The 17,871-nt window shown below is 49.0% G+C and overlaps 1 protein-coding gene and 1 pseudogene across 3 annotated transcripts in view; both read left to right on the top strand.

Annotated features, from left to right (window-relative positions):
• The window catches only part of LOC147027249 (glutamate receptor ionotropic, delta-2-like), a 675,131-nt gene that overhangs the window by 521,207 nt on the left and 136,053 nt on the right, over window positions 1-17,871 (top strand). The window lies entirely within an intron of this gene.
• On the top strand, window positions 10,569-13,974 carry LOC147027252 (uncharacterized; annotated as a pseudogene).

Genomic DNA, 17,871 nt, shown 5'->3' on the forward strand with positions numbered 1-17,871 from the left:
TAAAGGCCTCTGCCACCATTTCTTGGGTGTGTGTGTGTGTGTGTGTGTGTGTGTGTGTGTGTGCGCGCGCGCGCGCGCGCGTGCGTACGTGTGTCCGTGGGCCCGTCTAATAAGTATCAACTGCTGCTAAGTGAAAGCGACTGTACATAATAAGTAGGCGGTTGTAGTTCTTTTTTCGTGCTTTTGTTGCTTGTATAATTGCATATGTGTTTTGCCTTGTTTAATTGCATACATGCTTTATGATAATAAATGTCCTTGTGTGAATGTAAACCTGTTCGTTGCACCATTCCCTCATTGAACTGCCCCATCTTGCACTCAGAATATAGTTGGTTTTTAAATAGCCGGGAAAGTGATCAGGTCCAACGGGACTGCGCGATAATACCCCGCTCGGTTATCCCAAAAAGAAGTGAGCTGCTGAAGCGGCTTGTTTCCAAGTGGTCCCGTTGAGGTACAATCTCTCGGTAACCTGCCCGTGCGAATAATTAGGTGAATCGAAGATTTGGCGATCGGACTCTGTAGCGCAGGTAGAGTGTGGACAAGGTTGTGGTGTGGTTAAAAACACACCCGTGGCTGGTTTCCGGCGTTGATCCGGAAAGCCGCGACTGGATTGTCCGTTCGGTGGGCGAAGCGACCGCAATCGGTTAGACGCGGTCGTTCGCACGCCGACAGGCAGGACATCTACAAGACTGGTGTCAGGAGTGGGATTCCAATCCATCCCGCCTCCAACCAAATTAACGGGAATCGGATGAAGGGTGTGCAGAGCGACCATCCATCCCCCCCCCACCCAAAAACGGGCTTTTTAAAAATTTATTCCGAGAAGCAAGATGGCATTTCAAGGCGAACAGGGACAGGGTGGATTAGAAATGTGTTTTGATGTAGGATCCATGGCCCGGGACAGTTCTTTTTATAACCCCACCACCAATTATTATCAGTGGGGGCGCTCACCCTCATACACTGAGCACGAACTTTGCTGTCAAACGGAGTCGCACAATAGCAGCGTGATCGCACCTCAGCGCGGAACGAGGTGTGAGCGGGCTGCTATTAATAGCACAGCGAACGGCACGACACGAGGCGTGTGCTCCCAGCCACCGTTTCAAACCACGTGGGCATGGCAGGTGAGGCAGGGCGCCGGCGCATACATGGGCGAACTTCATGAACAAGTGTCGAATGCCTTGGGGGAGTGGAAGTGTGGTGAGAAATATACAAAAGAATTGCATTCGTTTGCCATTAAATTAGACGAGATACGGTGGTGTGCAGGCGAGGTTCAGGAGGATTGTGTTCATGGGGAGTCACAACAATTGGCCGATGTGCAGGAACGAATTTGGGAGCTGAATGAGGAATTAGCCAGCACAGTCGAGGAACGACATAGGGAAACGATGGAAGTAGATCGGTTGCATGGGTTTTTGTTACAAAAGGCGAGCGAACTGAATAAAAGAAAGGAGGAGGAGAAAATTAGTATCTCCCGGGATAGGAAAAACTTGGAGGAAGAATGTGAAAGAGGTGTGGAGATGAGACAGAAATTAGGAAAAAAAGCTTCCGAGTTACAGAAACACAGAGAGAGAGAGAGAGAGAGAGAGAGAGAGAGAGAGAGAGAGAGAGAGAGAGAGAGAGAGAGAGAGAGAGAGAGTGAGAGAGAGTGAGAGAGAGAGAGAGAGAGAGAGAGAGAGAGAGAGAGAGAGAGAGAGAGAGAGAGAGAGAGAGAGAGAGAGAGAGAGAGAGAGAGAGAGAGAGAGAGAGAGAGAGAGAGAGAGAGAGAGAGAGAGAGAGAGAGAGAGAGAGAGAGAGAGAGAGAGAGAGAGAGAGAGAGAGAGAGAGAGAGAGAGAGAGAGAGAGAGAGAGAGAGAGAGAGAGAGACAGACAAAACTAACTGAGGATGTTAAGAAAGGAAAGAATGACAATGGAGAATGAAACTTTAAGGAACCACACTATGCAGATCGAACAGTTGGAAGCCAAAGCAAGCTTGCAGTGTGAGGAGGTAAGAGAGGAATTAGAAAAAAAAAGCTTACGAGATTGCAGAATGAGGAACAAGAGAGACGGTGGTATAAAAAGCAAAAAGAACATGAATTTGAGGTTGACCAATTGAAAGAAAAAGCAAGGTTGGAGTACGATGAGATCGTGACAGAACAAGGAATGAAACAGGAAAGGGAGATTAACCAATTGAGGGAAACTATGAGATTGGAGGAGGAACAAGAGAGACAGTGAAATAAGAAACAGATAGAAGAACGAATGAAACAGGAAAGGGAGATCAACAAAATGAAGGAAACTATGAGATTGGAGAATGAAGAACATGAGAGACGGTGGAGTTGAAAACAAAAAGGAAACGAGGTTGAAATTAACCAACTCAAGGAGAGGGCAAAATTTGAGTCCACAGAGATGGAAAAGCTCCGAAAAGATAATGAACAACTAAAGAGGCTCAGAGAGGAAGAACGACTCAAATGGGAAGGAAAATGGAACGAGGAAGAAAAGGAAATAATAATGGAGGTAGCGGTGACAACGACGGAGACGCAGGAAATAGAAATAACAGAGACACGGGAGATAGAGGAGAGAGGGGTGAAGTGGACGACACAAAGGACAAACACACACACACATGGAGGTAGTGAGGGACAATGGGGTTGAGCTTGAGGAATGTGTTGGGACCCGATGCAAGCAGCAGGATAGCCTCCTTCAGGAACGAAAGGAGGAAATGTGCCCCCTTGAGGCGGATCGCGATTAGGTGAGTCCGGTCGAGCCTTGCGAGGTAGAGGGGGTGAGTGCTGTGAATGTGTGCACGCGGAGCTGGGGGGTATGGAGGCCCCAGGAACCCTTGTGGTGATGCAAATCCCCAGCGTGGTCGTCCCGGTGTGTGTGTGTGTGTGTGTGTGTGTGTGTGTGTGTGTGTGTGTGTGTGTGTGTGTGTGTGTGTGTGTGTGTGTGTGTGTACGAGTGAGCCGAAATGCGTGCTGCAAAGCACTCATAGCATGAGTGTTATGGCGTGTGTCAGCGATTCCCCGTGTGTGAGGGAAACCACGTATGTGAGTGATATGGTGTGCCTGGTAGCGAGTGTGCCGACATGCTTGCCTTCCAGCACGCCGTGTGTTAAGGAAACACCGAGTGTGGAAGGAACAGAGTGTGCGAAGGAAACAGCATGTGTGGTTTCAGAGTGTGTGAGAGAAACACCGAGGGTGGAAGGAACAGCGTGTGTGAGAGTGCTGTATGTGAGGGAGATGGCGGTTGGCATGCGCGAACATGCAACCGCATGTCCGAGTGTCATGGCGAGGTGTGTGAGCGTCGTGGCACGTGGAAGTTTGTGCACGAGAGTGCGACGGAGACGGTGCCTGACGGTGGACAAAGGCCGAGTAGCAGCCGTAGCTGCATTGGGGACCGTGCCGGGTTTGCACGGCAGCGCGCGGGGTCCGTGCCGTGAAACGCTCAAGGCCGCCACGTGCGTGCCTGCGGGAGTGAAGCCTGGTCCGTAAACGCACGCCGTGGATTAGCCGATCCCGCGGACGGACAGAAGGTAGGCTGGATAATGGATTCTCCAGGCGGGCATGTGTGTGAAGCTCCGATGAGCAGAGCACATGTGTTCGCGTGGGGAACCCCTCGAAACTCGAGGCTTGTTTTTGATGCGTAGGGTGACGTCGTGGCTGCAGGGTTGGAATCTGGCAGAAGGGAAATCCCTGCCGGATGGTGCCATCCGATAAGGGACGAGGTGCGAGAAACGCGAACAGCTGCCATGACGTCACGGGGAAAGAGCGCAGGTTGCGAGTTGCCGCGCTGGTGTGCGCATGGAAAAATTAAAAAAAGCAAGCCTCGCTTCGGGTGAACAGGATTCCCTGGGCAAGGGGTGGAAGACCCCTCTGTCTTGGGGGCACAGGAACTACTAGTTAGGGGGATGGGTTAGCGATAGTTAGACCGGCTTCATGGGGCAGGGACAAGTCCTCATGGAGCCCGTGAAATGGATTCGTGAGAGGGATTTTAGTTCAGATTTAGGAAATGGGAATTTTTTGGATTTTCGGAGACATGGACAGACTGGAAATGTGTAGTGGAGACGGAGTTTAGCTACGCAGAGTAAATGGAACATGCATGAGAATAAGGGATGACGAGGGAGCACGAGTTAGTCAGGGGATTCATTGAGAAGGATGGGAGTGTGGAGTGTTGGTGTGAGTTGCGAAATGGAAAGTGTGTGAGGAAAGAGTGTGGGACAGTGGGCTCAAATGTGCGAGTGGAGCGAATGTGGTATGCATGGTGCGAATGACTGGTTGGGGGTAGGAGTGATTCCCACCCAAGTGACCCTGGGGTCAGTTTAATGTTTGCGAGTGGGTTATTCAAATTTACGAACAGGAGGTCGTTTTGTTGTTGGTGTCGAGAGAAGGCACGAAACCCGTTTGGAGGGGTGCAGGAGTTCATGGACCAGCTGGGACCGTTGCTGTGGAAAGGTGAGTTTTGTTTAGTCGGCACCCCAGGCACCCGACCAGTCGGCCAGAGTAGACCAAGGGCCCAAGAGGGGCCGAGATAGTGTAGTGGGTACGGGCGACCCGTCGGAAACGGGACCTGTAGCGCCAGAATGCCGCATGGGCAGTGTAGTGGGTACGGGCGACCCTCAGAAAGGGACCCGGGGCATCAACACGCCACGTGGGCATCGGAGGGGGGCAATGCCAGAGAGGGCAACCCCCCCCCCCGTGTTGTAGGGAGCAGCTTGGCTCGAAGGCAGCCTGCGGGCCTGGGGGTGCCATGGTTAGAGTTCGGCAGAGGGGGAGTTCCTGACAGTTGAGCCACACTGCCCAGCCAGGAAATTGTGCGAGGGCACGAATGAAAATTTGAGGGCAAGGCCCAAATTTAGAATGGACACCAACACAGGTGATGGGAATCATGGTTTTTAGAACCGATAGTTTTAAAATGTGAGGAGGCGTTTTTGGAAAGCTCAGGGGTAGTTTCAGTTTAATGAATGCTAGGATAGTTAGATGTACCCCTTCGCACCATCCATCCCTTCGCTCGTTGTAGGCCACTGGACTCACCTTGGTAGATTGCTGAACTCTGACGAGGCCATTCTGAGGCTTTGTTGGGCCTCGAGACAGGACGCTAGTCTCTCCCTATTCCCCTCCAGAGAGGGAACGTAGGGGTTGGGAGTAGGCTAGGTTGACAGGATAGTTTAGCCAGACAATGACTATAAAGGGGGTTTGGGAGACAATTATAAAAGGGAAATAAAAATAATAAAAATAGAGGTGCGAAATTTTGTTGTGTTTTGTGGCAAATTAAGGGAGTGGGTATGGACAGAGACAGGCAAAGGCGATAGAGTGGTGCGAAACAGCAGGCGAGGTCTGAGCCCGCCTTCAGAGCGGCCGGCGCCATCGCACTCCCTCCAGACCTGATGGAACCACACCAGAGGCCGGCCAGCTTCTTTGCCGGCCTGTTTTGCTGCAGCCGCCTGTTCTGCATGGACTTGCCTTGCCATGCCTCGTTTGCCTGCCTCTACCATGACCCTATGCCTGCTAGCCCTTGTTTGCATTTGCCCGTGTGTGTGTGTGTGTGTGTGTGTGTGTGTGTGTGTGTGTGTGTGTGTGTGTGTGTGTGTGTGTGTGTGTGTGTGTGTGTGTGTGTGTGTGTGTGTGTCCATCCATCACCATGTGTGCCAGGACCATCCAGTTTTGCAAGGACTGCCCTGCAGGCAGCCCATGCATCCATCACGCTCATTTGTGTTTTGCTACCATCTCCATCCATTCCCCTGCATCAATGAACTTTGAAATGACTTTTACCATTTCCCTTTCACAGATCACAGGTCCTGGGCCATGGTTACATAATGGATAAGTTGAGTGAAAATTGGAAATACGTGGAACCTCACCTGCATGTTTGTTTTAGCGCCGGTAATTTTAGTTAAGTTGTCCGAATGAGTCTGAGAGTTTGTTTAGTTAGTAACGCAGCGCATTAGGTTATTTATTTTTGGGACACGTATCAAGAAATATCGCACTCAGGGATCCGAAGGTAGAACGTATTAGGGGAAAACTTACACATGCTGGTCACATGAAAATTTGACGACTCGGGACGAGTCTGTAAAAAGGGGAGGGGGTCGTGTTACGAATTTGGAATTCGATTGCACACAACATACAGGTTCCTTTAGTCAGCTATGTCGATAAGTGCTTGTTCCCGAGATAGCTCAACTTTCATTGTTTAAATGTTCAGAAATCGATTAGATGCACTGCGGATCGATTTAATAGTTAGGGAACGAACAATTGAGACATCCCTCCCCCTCTTCTGCGAAGAGGAAGAACCCTGCCATCCATGACTCATGATGTCAGCAACTCCCTCCCACCGAAGGCTGAGCCGGGGATGGAGCACGAGGGCATGAGTCATGAGTCACGCCGGGAGCGGGGGAAGGGCGGGAGAAGGATAAGAGGAGATCTTTTCTTTGGTTCGTGGGGCAGAGTTGGAGAAGGGAGTTGAGAGTAGTCGTACAGCAGACCGTCAGGTCTTGCTTGGCTTGCGTGAGGGTTGAGGCCTTCGGAAGCTTTTTGCTTCAGCTGGCTCAGTAAGCTTCGGCTTCTGCTTGGCTCAGCAGAGCTTTTTGCTTCGAGCAGCTTTGCCTTGGAAGGAAGTTAAGCCGGTTACTCGACTCGAGCTACGAGTGGTGGCTTCTTCTTCTTCTTGGTTCATGGAGCTCTTTGTTCTCCATTTTGGTTCCCGGCTTGGTGCGACTCATCGACCTCTTCGTGGAGGTGATTCCTCGGGGAAGCGATACGCGAAGGATCGGCGCCTCGTCTCACCAGCACATGTTGAGAAGCGCGGGAGGATTCGCGGTTCACGGCGATTAGATCCAGCTCGCTCTCGCTGGAGCCCGGGTCCGAACAACTTGAAGACCACACGAGGTGGAGAGGTTCGAGATGGGCTCTGAATTTCAGCTCACCTGTCCTCCGAGCTGGAGCTCATCATTAAAGGCTCTGCCACCATTTATTGGGTGTGTGTGTGCGTTCGTGTGTCCGTGGGCCCGTCTAATAAGTAGGAACTGCTGCTAAGTGCAAGTGACTGTACATAAGAAGTAGACGGTTGTAGTTCTTTTGTCGTGCTTTTGTTGCTTGTATAATTGCATACGTGTTTTGCCTTGTTTAATTGCATATGTGCTTTATTATAATAAATGTCCTTGAGTGAATGTAAACCTGTTTGTTGCGTCCATTCCCTCATTGAACTGCCCCATCTTGCACTCGGAATATAGTTTGTTTTTAAATAGCCGGTAAAGTGATCGGGTCCAACGGGACTTCGCGATAATACCACGCTCGGTTATCCCAAAAGGAAGCGGGCTGCTTAAGCAGCTCGTTTCCAAGCGGTCCCGTTGAGGTACAATCTCTCGGTAACCTGTCCGTGCGAATAATTAGGTAAATCGAAGAATTGGCGATCGGACCCTGCAGCGCGGGTCGAGTGCGGACAAGGTTGTGGTGTGGTTAAAAACACACCCGTGGCTGGTTTCCGGCGTTGATCCGGAAAGCCGCGACTGGATTGTCCGTTCGGTGGGCGAAGCGGGTTAGACGCGGTCGTTCGCACGCCGACGGGTGGGAAATCTACAACAATATATATATATATATATATATATATATATATATATATATATATATATATATATATATATATATATATATATATATATATATATATATATATATTGAATTTGCAAAAAGAATAGAAATGGCAGTGGTAAATACGTATTTCAAGAAGAAGGAGGAACACAGTGTGACATACAAGAGTGGAGGAAAGTGCACACAGGTGGATTACATCTTAAGCAGGAGATGCAACCTTGAAGATATTAGAGACTGTAAGGTGGTGGCAGGGGAGAGTGTAACTCGACAGCATCGATTGGTGGTCTGTAGGATGATTTTGGAGGTGAGGTTGAGGAAGAGAGTGAGGGCTGAACCAAGTACCAGATGGTGGAAGCTGAAGGAGGAAGACTGTTGCGTGGAATTTAGGGAGGAGGCGAGACAGGTGTTGGATGGTGGTAAAGATGGGTGGGATGATTGGGCAACTACAGCAGAAGTGGTGAGGGAGATCGCGAGGAAGGTATTGGGTGTGACATCTGGACAGAGGAAGGAAGATAAGGAGACTTGGTGGTGGAATGAGGAAGTACAGGAAAGTATAAGGAAGAAGGGGTTGGCGAAAAAGAAGTGGGATAGTCAGAGAGATGAAGAAAGTAGGCAGGAGTACAAGGAGTGGCGGTGAAAGGCAAAGAGAGAGGTGGCAAAGGCTAAGAAAAAGGCATATTACGAGTTGTATGAAAAGTTGGATACAAAGGAAGGGGAAAAGGATTTATACTGATTGGCAAGACAGAGGGACCGAGCTGGGAAGGATGTGCTGCAGGTCAGGGTAATAAAGGACGCAAATGGGAATATGCTGACGAGCGAGAAGAGTGTGTTGAGAAGCTGGATGGAGTACTTTGAGGAGCTGATGAATGAAGTACATGAGAGAGAGAGAAGGTTGGAAGAGGTGGAGATTGTGAATCAGGAAGTGGGGTGGATCAGTAAGGATGAAGTGAGGACTGCTATGAAGAGGATGAAAAGTGGAAAGGCGGTTGGCCCAGATGATATACCAGTGGAGGCATGCAAGTGCTTTGGAGAGCTGGCAGTGGGGTTGTTAACCAGATTGTTTAATAAAATCTTGGAAAGTGAGAGAATGCCGGAGGAGTGGAGATCAAATGTACTGGTTCCGATTTTCAAGAACAAGGGTGATGTGCAGAGCTGTGGAAATTACAGAGGGATAAAGTTGTTAAGCCACACCATGAAGTTGTGGGAAAGAGTAGTGGAAGCTTGGTTGAGAAGAGAGGTGACGATTTGTGAACAGCAATATGGGTTTATGCCAGAAAAGAGCACCACTGATGCGATGTTTGCTTTTGAGAATGTTGATGGAGAAGTATAGGGAAGGCCAGAATTAGTTATATTGTGTGTTTGTGGATTTAGAGAAAGCTTATGATAGGGTGCCAAGAGAGGAGTAGTGGTATTGTATGAGGAAGTCGGGAGTGGTGGAGAAGTATGTGAGGACCGTGCAGGATATGCATGAGGACAGTGTGACAGCGGTGAGGTGTGCGGTAGGAATGACGGACCGGTTTAAGGTTAAAGTGGTGTTGCACCAAAGATTGACTCTGAGCCCTTTCCTGGTTGCAATGGTGATGGACAGGTTGAAGGACGAGATCAGACTGGAGTCTCCATGGACTCTGATGTGCGCGGATGACATCATGATCTGTAGAGAGAGTAGGGAGCAGGCTGAGGCGAGCCTCAAAAGGTGGAGGTACGCACTGGAGAAAAGGGGAATGATAGTCAGTAGGAGTAAGACGGAGTACATGTGCGTAAATGAGAGGGAGGGTGGTGGTATGATGCGGTTGCAAGGAGTTGAGGTGGGGAAGGTGGATGGGTTTAAATACTTGGGATCAACTGTCCAAAGTAACGAAGAGTGTTGTAGATAAGTGAAAAAGAGAGTGCAGGCAGGATGGAGTGGTTGGAGAAAAGTTGCAGGAGTGATTTGTGACAGAAGGGAAGCTGCAAGAGTGAAGGTGAAAGTATATAAGACGGTAGTGAGACCAGCTATGTTGTATGGTTTGGAGGCGATGGCGCTAACAAAAAGACAGGAATCGGTGCTGGAGGTGAGAGAGTTAAAGATGCTGCGATTCTCGTTGGGAGTGACGAGGATGGACAGGATAAGGAATGAGTATATTAGAGGGACAGCGCAGGTAGGACGGCTTGGAGACAAAGTGAGAGAAGCGAGATTGAGATGGTTTGGACGTGTGCACAGGAGGGAAGCAGAGTATATCGGGACAAGGATGCTGAGGATGGAGCCGCCAGGCTGGAGGAGAAGAGGAAGGCCAAAAAGAGGTTTATGGATGCGGTGAGGGCGGACATGCGGGCGGTTGGAGTGTCAGTGGAAGATGTGGAGGATAGAGCGAAATGGAGACGGTTGATCCGCTGTGGCGACTCCTCCCGGGAGCAGCCAAAACAAGGAGAAGAAGAAGGAGAAGAAGAAGAAGAAGAAGAAGAAGAAGAAGAAGAAGAAGAAGAAGAAGAAGAAGAAGAAGAAGAAATATATATATATATATATATATATATATATATATATATATATATATATATATATATATATATATATATATACATACATATATGTGACCGGGCATAGTGGCATGCGCCTGTAATCCGGATATTCGGAAGCTTGGTTTGGAGGATCGCTTGAGGATGGGTGCTCTGCGCTGGGCCACGCTATGAGAGGGTGTTGGGCAGCCCGGAATCATGGCGAAACCCAATCCTTATCCCTGTGTCGTAAGAGGCGACCAGGGTTGCGTCAGGAAAGGCATCCAGCGTAAAACCTGTGCCAAATCAGTATGCGGATCATAATGTATGATCCACTGTGGCGACCCCTCACGGGAGCAGCCGAAAGAAGAACAACATATATATATATATATATATATATATATATATATATATATATATATATATATATATATATATATATATATATATATATATTGTTTTGGAAATGGCCCTTGGTATGCTACTAAATATAGGATTAGCTCAGATCCCCCATTAAAATGCATGTTTAGCCAGCCTGTTCGGTAAAATGGACGTTGCATGTGTGCCGGGAGGTGTCACAGGCTGTTATTTGTTTGTGCATTGGTGGTGTTATGAGAGCTTCCTCTTCTTCCTTCCAATCTCCGGACGATAGGCCCCACCCAGTCGGCAGAGGAGGAGTGGCCAAAAGAGGAAGTGAAACAAAGGGGAGGAGCGAGTGGCTTGGAAGCGAGCGAACGAAGGAGAGACAGTGGTGATTCTTCCGGAAGAGAAACTGGACCTGGGCGCACAGGGTCTGCCTTCTGTGGCCTGGAGAAGCAAGCCAGGGCCGAAGGAAGGGCAGGGAAAGGAATGCAGGAGGTCTGTCTGCCCTCCGCTGGATGAGAGATGACTGGTGGGAGTCGTGATCTGTTGTGTCAGGGAAGGCTTTGTCTTTCTGCGATCTGCTTCGTGAAGGAGGCTTGGTGAAGAGGCCAGGCCTGGAGTTGTATGCTGGACCTTGTGAGAAACCAGCTGAAACCCATCGTTGATCTGACGGTCTTGTGCCGTCGACCTTACGCAGGGTGAGAACGCGCGGAGGCCACGTGCAGTGCGAAAAAGGAAGGCGAGCGCCATTTAACCACGCGGCGTGCTCGAGCTTGGGGGCTCGAATCCGTGGACATCGGCTTGTTACGAGCGACATTCGTGCTTTTGACACTTTCCTCTCATCCATGAAACATCACCAAGTACTTTGTCTTGTCTGCATGCTGTTGATGTCTTGTCTGCATGTTATTTAAGGTATATATCGGTAGGGACCCCCTCGAAACCCGTAATCAGTAGTTCCCAAGTTAAGAACGGGTTATAGATTAATTAAAACATTGTCGTGAATGTTTTGCTTGTGTTGTGTTCCCCGATGTTCCCCAATATATCTGGCTGATTCGTATGAAGTTGCCGCTATGGATTAATTTGTGTCACTTTGAGGAATGATCCGTTCGATTAGTATATAAAAACAAAATGGTTACAGACTGGCAGAAAACTCTCGGCATCTGACAAAACCAGTCTGTAACCGGGGTCTATTTCCCCAACTGGTGAGGTCCAGGGGTACTTTGGTATCGCGATTGAAGACGCGTGACCCGAGGCCTCTGCCGAGCCAGCCGGCGTTATAAACCCCACAGACGGCGGTGGTGAGGGTGGCGCCAAGAGTCGGGTGAGAATCCCACCACCCCGGATCCATAACAGTTTGGTAGTCAGGAGTGGGATATTTGGACCTCTGGTGTATTGCTCACCCTGAACATTGGTTACGAGAGGCACGAGGAAAAAAAAATGAGGCTCGGAAATTTGATTATATTTTGATCGGATGGGGTGTAAAACTTGGAAATTATATAGAAAATGGAGTCGCAAAATGGCGGCGCGGCTCGACTTTGGCGCGACATGAAGCGGGAGTGGGCTATTAATATGCAATGAACGGCACAACACGAGGCACAGGCTCCCACCCACCGGTTCAAACCACCTGGATCCGGCATGTGCCATGGCAGACGAGGCAGGACGACTGCGTGAACATTGGCAAGCTTCAGACACAATTGGAGGATGCCTTGGAACAGGTGAGGTGTTATGAGAATTATATAAAGGAGGTACAAATGAAATTGGACGACGTACAATGGCACGCAGACGAGGTTCAGAAAAATGATATGTACTAGGGGGTACAACAATTACAACAATTGGCCGATGAACAGAAACAAATTCGGTGGCTGAAAGAGGACTTTGCCAACAGAGTCGACGAACGATGTGGAGAAAAGAATAAAGTAGTGTTGTTTACCCGTCAGTTGGAATATGAGAAGAGCAAATCCCAGGATAGGGAGAACTTGGAGAAAGAATGGAAAACAAAGCTCGAGAAGGAAAAATGTGAACACGATTTGGAATTGAAACAACTGAAGTAAGATCAGGCAATCAGAAAAGAGAAAGCCAAGAGCAGAAGATAAAAAGAGGAGAGAAATATCTGGAGCAAAGGAAGGAAGAATTGTTGGAAAAGTTAAGACAGTTTGAAGAACTACAGGAAGAAATGGAAATAAAGGAAGTAGAGTGGAGTCCCCATGAGTTGGAACAAGAGAAGAGTGAACTGAACGAAAGAATAAAAGAAGAGCAAATTAGTAATTCTCGGGATAGGAAGAACTTGGAAGAAGAATGGAAGACAAAGCTGGAAATGGAAAAACGGGAACACGATTTGGAATTGGAACTACTGAAGGGGAAGGTAAGAACAGGCAATTAGGTAAGAGAAATCCAAGAAGAGACAATCGAAGGAACAGAGAAATATCTGGAACGACTCAAGGAATACGGTAATAAAATGGATGAAATGAGGAGGGAAGCATGCAAAAGAGGTGCGGAGATGAGAGAGGAATTGTGGAAAAAAAACTTCAGAGTTACAGAAACACCAAAACAAAGAGACTGAATTATAAAACAAGCTGAGGATGTTAAGAGAGGAAAGAAAGAGAACGGAGAATGAAACATTAAGGAACCACACTGTGCAGATCAAACAGTTAAAGGAGAAAGCAAGGTTGGAGTGCGAGGAGATGTTGGAAGAACAACGAATGAAACAGGAAAAAGAAATCAACAAATTGAAGGAAGCGACGAGATTGGAGAATGAAGAACAAGAGAGACAGTGGGATTAGAAAAAAAAAAAACAAGGAATGAAGCAGGAAAGGGAGATCAACCAATTGAGGGAAACGATGAGATTGGAGAAGGAAGAACAAGAGAGACTGTGGGATAAGAAACAAAAAGAACAAGGAATGAAACAGGAAATGGAAATCAACAAATTGAAGGAAACGATGAGATTGGAGAATGAAGAACATGAGAGACGGTGGGATAGAAAACAAAAAGAAAACGAATTTGAAATTAACCAACTAAAGGAGGAGAAAGCAAGGTTGGAGTACGCGGAGATGGAAAAACTCCGGAAAAATAACGAACAACTCAAAAGGCTCAGAGAGGAAGAACGACTCGAATGGAAAATATAATGGAGCAAGGAAGTAGAACAGCACAATAATATGGGATGTGTGGCATCACCACAGGGAGGAATGTTTGTGGTGCGGAACTTGATTGATATCACTCATAGCATGACACCACAATTAGAGCAAACCCTGGTGGAGGAGACATTGAGGGAGCATACGGGGTTGTTGACGAATGAAACACATTTTAAACAGGTCCAGCATGTGGAGCTGACAGCCCCAGAGGAGTGTGGCAAATCAATGATGAGCAACCTGCTGGAGAGAAGCGACCGGACAGAGGTGACTCTGGAACGAAGCAGGTATGTGGGCACATGCTTACATGGTGCGGATGAGGAGCTTAAGGTAGAAATTGAATTTTATGTTAATGAAGAGACTCTGTCCAAGGGGGTGCACGTATGCGTGACCCCTGAATGTGTGTGTGGAGTGCCTGTGGATGAATGCTGTGAGTCCACAGTTCAGACTACAGCACCGTGGTGTGCTACTGAGGGCGAAACGTGTGTGAGTATTCACCTGGCAGTCGAGAATGTAACCCTGGAGTGCGAGGCAGTTGGTCAGTACGCAGGCAAGGTTGAATGTGTGGAAGGTCAACACATAACCTTGGAATGTGTGCAACCTGCTGTGTGTGGGAGTCCTGAGCATGGAATGAGTGGTGACATAGGAAAATAGTTAGAGGTGCAAGGGGAAATAGAAATGCCACCAGGACAGAGCTTGAGCCAGGGGACGGAAACCAGAATGGACAGCTCCGCATGGGTTCTTACAGAGTTGGAGGTGCTGCATCCAGGAGCAGGCTTTAGAAATTGGATTCTAATTTCTCTATCAGCCTCACAGGAACTTTGGAGTGGAGTGCAGATGAGTAGCGGGTGGCAGTGGTGTGTGTCACTTGGTCTTCAAACATTTCTGAAAACACGAGGGGTTTGGCTAGCTGAATGGGGTTTATCTGTCTTCAGGGAGTTATGGAGAAGAGGGGGAGGCCGCTTCCCTGATTGGGGTTTACCTGATTTCCGTGAACCCTGGAGAAGAGGGGGAGACCGCTTCCCTTATTGGGGTTTACCTAATTTCCGTGAACCCTGGAGAAGAGGAGGAGGCCGTTCCACCGATTGGGGTTTACCTGATTTCCGTGAACCCTGGAGAACCCTCGATCTGTGACCTGCTACAGGTACCATGTAAACCTGTACTAACCTGTTCCATGGTCGGGTTGTCGGCGACTAAACCGTCTCCCCCACCAGGTTTTCTTGTGAGGAGTGTGTTTGGATATGGACACCCAGCAGGATTAAAAACAAAACCTGTCAAAGGGCGGAGGAGCTCCTTGTGAGCCAACGGCCATCCATATCTAGTGCCCAACTGTGTCTGCGGACGTCCTCCTGCAGTTGGGCTACTTCTTATTAGGAGGTTGGTGGCAGGATTTGCACTCCGGCCACTGTAAAACCCTTCATTCCGCAAAACGCAAAAACGCAAAACAATCTGAACAGCCACTCTGTAGGAGTACCTCCTGTGCAGCTTCCCTTCGCAGGGCAGCTCACCGGATGACAGGATTGGGGCAAAGCCTTCAGGACCCCCAATCTTTTATGATAGGAGGGAAACCATGGGTTAACATCCCTGGGTCAGATTGCGGGAGAGTGTGTCGGAGTGGTGCTGAGGTGTCGTCCACCAGACGGCGGTCTCCTTGGGTTAACCTGAGGCAGTCCCTTTGGGTGGGTGCCTGGAATGTCCTATCCCTAAGAGAGGATGATCACCTGTCTCTGTTATCATCTGAGCTCAAGCGTTTGGACATCGGGATTGCAGCTCTCTCTGAGGTTCGGAGACCGCGGCGAGATAATGGTGGGTGGTTACACCTACTATTGGTCTGGTCGCTCTGATGGTTACCATACCCAAGGAGTTGCTGTAGCTGTGCCCAATAAGCTGACCCCAATGATAATAGAGGTAACACCGGTCAACGAGCGTATTATGAGATTAAGGATTTGCCACTCCTTAGGTGTCATTTCCCTGGTCTCTGTTTATACTCCGACTGAGGCGAGTGATCTCACCGTGAAGGATGCATTCTACGCCACACTCGAGTCTGTGGTTGATCAGTGCCCCAGACGAGATACACTTATAGTCTTGGGGGATTTCAATGCATCGACTGGAACTGATAGGGATGGTTATGAGGTGTGTGTTGGTCCCCATGGGTCAGGAACTATGAACCAGAACAGCACTAAGTTCCTTGACTTTGCAAGAAGTCATGGACTTAGGGTGACTGGTTCATGGTTTCAGCACCCACAAGCTCATCGCTGGACTTGGTATTCCAATGCTGGCGGTGTGGCAAAGGAGATTGACCATGTCCTCATTGACAGTCGTTGGAGGATGATCCAGAACTGCAGGGTCTACCGGAGTGCTCAGTTCCTCAATACTGACCACAGGCTTGTTGTAGCAACTCTAAAGCTGCACCTTAAATCCTGGAGAATGGTACCATCCCAGCCTAGGCTGGATGTTGCCAAGCTCAGGGATGAGAGAGTAGCTGAGAAGTTTGCGAACAGGCTGAGTGGACACTTGGGGGGTCTGGGTGCTGGTCACACATCGTGTCGTTGCATGCAGTTTTGTACTCTGCTTGGAACACAGGCATCATCCCAACTGACTGGAAGAGGGGCCTTGTTGTCCCTCTCTGGAAAGGGAAGGGTGATCGCCAAGACTGCAACAACTACCGAGGGGTGACGCTGCTCTCAGTGCCGGGCAAGGTCTTTGCTCAGATAATTCTTGATAGGGTTCGCCACCATCTGCTTGAGCACCAGCGTCCAGAGCAGTCAGGCTTTACACCAAAGAGGTCAACGATTGACCGTATCCTTGCACTTCGTGTCCTCACCGAACGCAGACGAGAGTTTCGGCAGGGGCTGCTTGCAGCCTATGTTGATCTCTGTAAAGCGTTCGATTCAGTGAATCGGGATGTCCTCTGGAGGATTCTTGGTCTTCGTGGGGTGCCACCAAAACTGATCGATCTGATGTCTGAACTCTACTCTGGTACTGAGAGTGCTGTGAAGTGTGGTGGTACCATCTCTGACTTATTTCCAGTTGTTACTGGAGTTCGTCAGGGATGTGTACTTGCCCCCACACTTTTCAGCACTTGTATGGACTGGATTCTAGGGAGGATGTCAGAGAGATCAAGTTGCGGTGCATCGTTTGGGAATGTCAAGATCTCGGACCTTGATTTTGCAGATGATGCAGTCATCTTTGCGGAGACTTTAGACATTCTCTTGGGGGCCCTCGAGGTGCTGAATGAGGAGTCGGAGCCGTTGGGATTACGGGTGTCTTGGGTCAAAACTAAGATCCAGGCTTTCGGTGACATCTTGGATGCTGCTGTCCTGTCTGTGTCTGTTTGAGGTGAGGATGTTGAGGTCGTGGAGAGATTCACTTACCTTGGCAGTGATATTCATGTCTCTGCTGGCTGCGAGTCAGAGGTCAATAGACGTCTGGGTCGGGCCTGGGGAGTCATGGATTCACTGGATCATGGGGTGTGGCGCTTCCGGTACCTGTGCGGGAGGACGAAAGTCCGAGTCTTCAGGTCCTTGGTACTTCCAGTCTTGCTCTATGGGTGCGAGACTTGGACTTTGACCAAGGATCTGAGATGGAGACTTAATTCCTTTGGTACCAGGTCTCTTCGGAGAATCCTTGGCTATCGCTGGTCGGATTTTGTGTCCAACGAGCGGTTGCTGAGAGAGACTCGGATGAGATTTGTTACCTGCATAGTCCTTGAGCGTCAATTGCGGCTGTATGGACATGTGGCTCGTTTTCCTGATGCTGATCCTGCTCACCAGATTCTCTCAGCGAGGGAGTCTCATGAGTGGAGGAGGCCAGTGGGCCGACCACGTGCCTCATGGTTGCAACAGGTTGACCATCATCTCAAGGAGATGGGGATGGGCCTGGCATCTGCCTGGGGGATCACAGGCAGAGTGTTAAACACTCCTGAAACAAGTGGATGACAAAGAGTGCCTTGTTTGAGGAAGGATTGAAATGCCTGGTTGGAACCATGCAGAGGTTCCATGGGGCTCGTGAAGAGATTTTGATGTCTTGTTTAAATTGTTGGAAATAAACAATGAGGGCAAATGGAGAAGGCCAGCGGACGACGGACGTAGTGACAAATTGGTTGGAGTTTGATGAAAAAGTGTACCAGTTAACTTTGATGACCAAGTGGTATCCGAGCGTCTGGTGTGTTTTTTTTTTTCACATAAACGTGAAAGGTGTTGGAAGGTGTTGTGGGCTGTGTGCGGCACTGTGGAATGAATGACTCAAGTGTTTGGGTGAATGGCGTGATTGTGCGAATGAGGAGAGTGAGTGCGAACAACGTACCCTGTCGGTAGGAGTCTCTTAACCAAGTTAGTGGAGGTTAGGGGGACCTCGAGGATTTGACATAG

This window comes from Eptatretus burgeri, chromosome 5, assembly GCF_056783735.1.
Source record: "Eptatretus burgeri isolate ZD-2024b chromosome 5, Ebu_testis_v1, whole genome shotgun sequence".
NCBI lineage: Eukaryota > Metazoa > Chordata > Myxini > Myxiniformes > Myxinidae > Eptatretus > Eptatretus burgeri.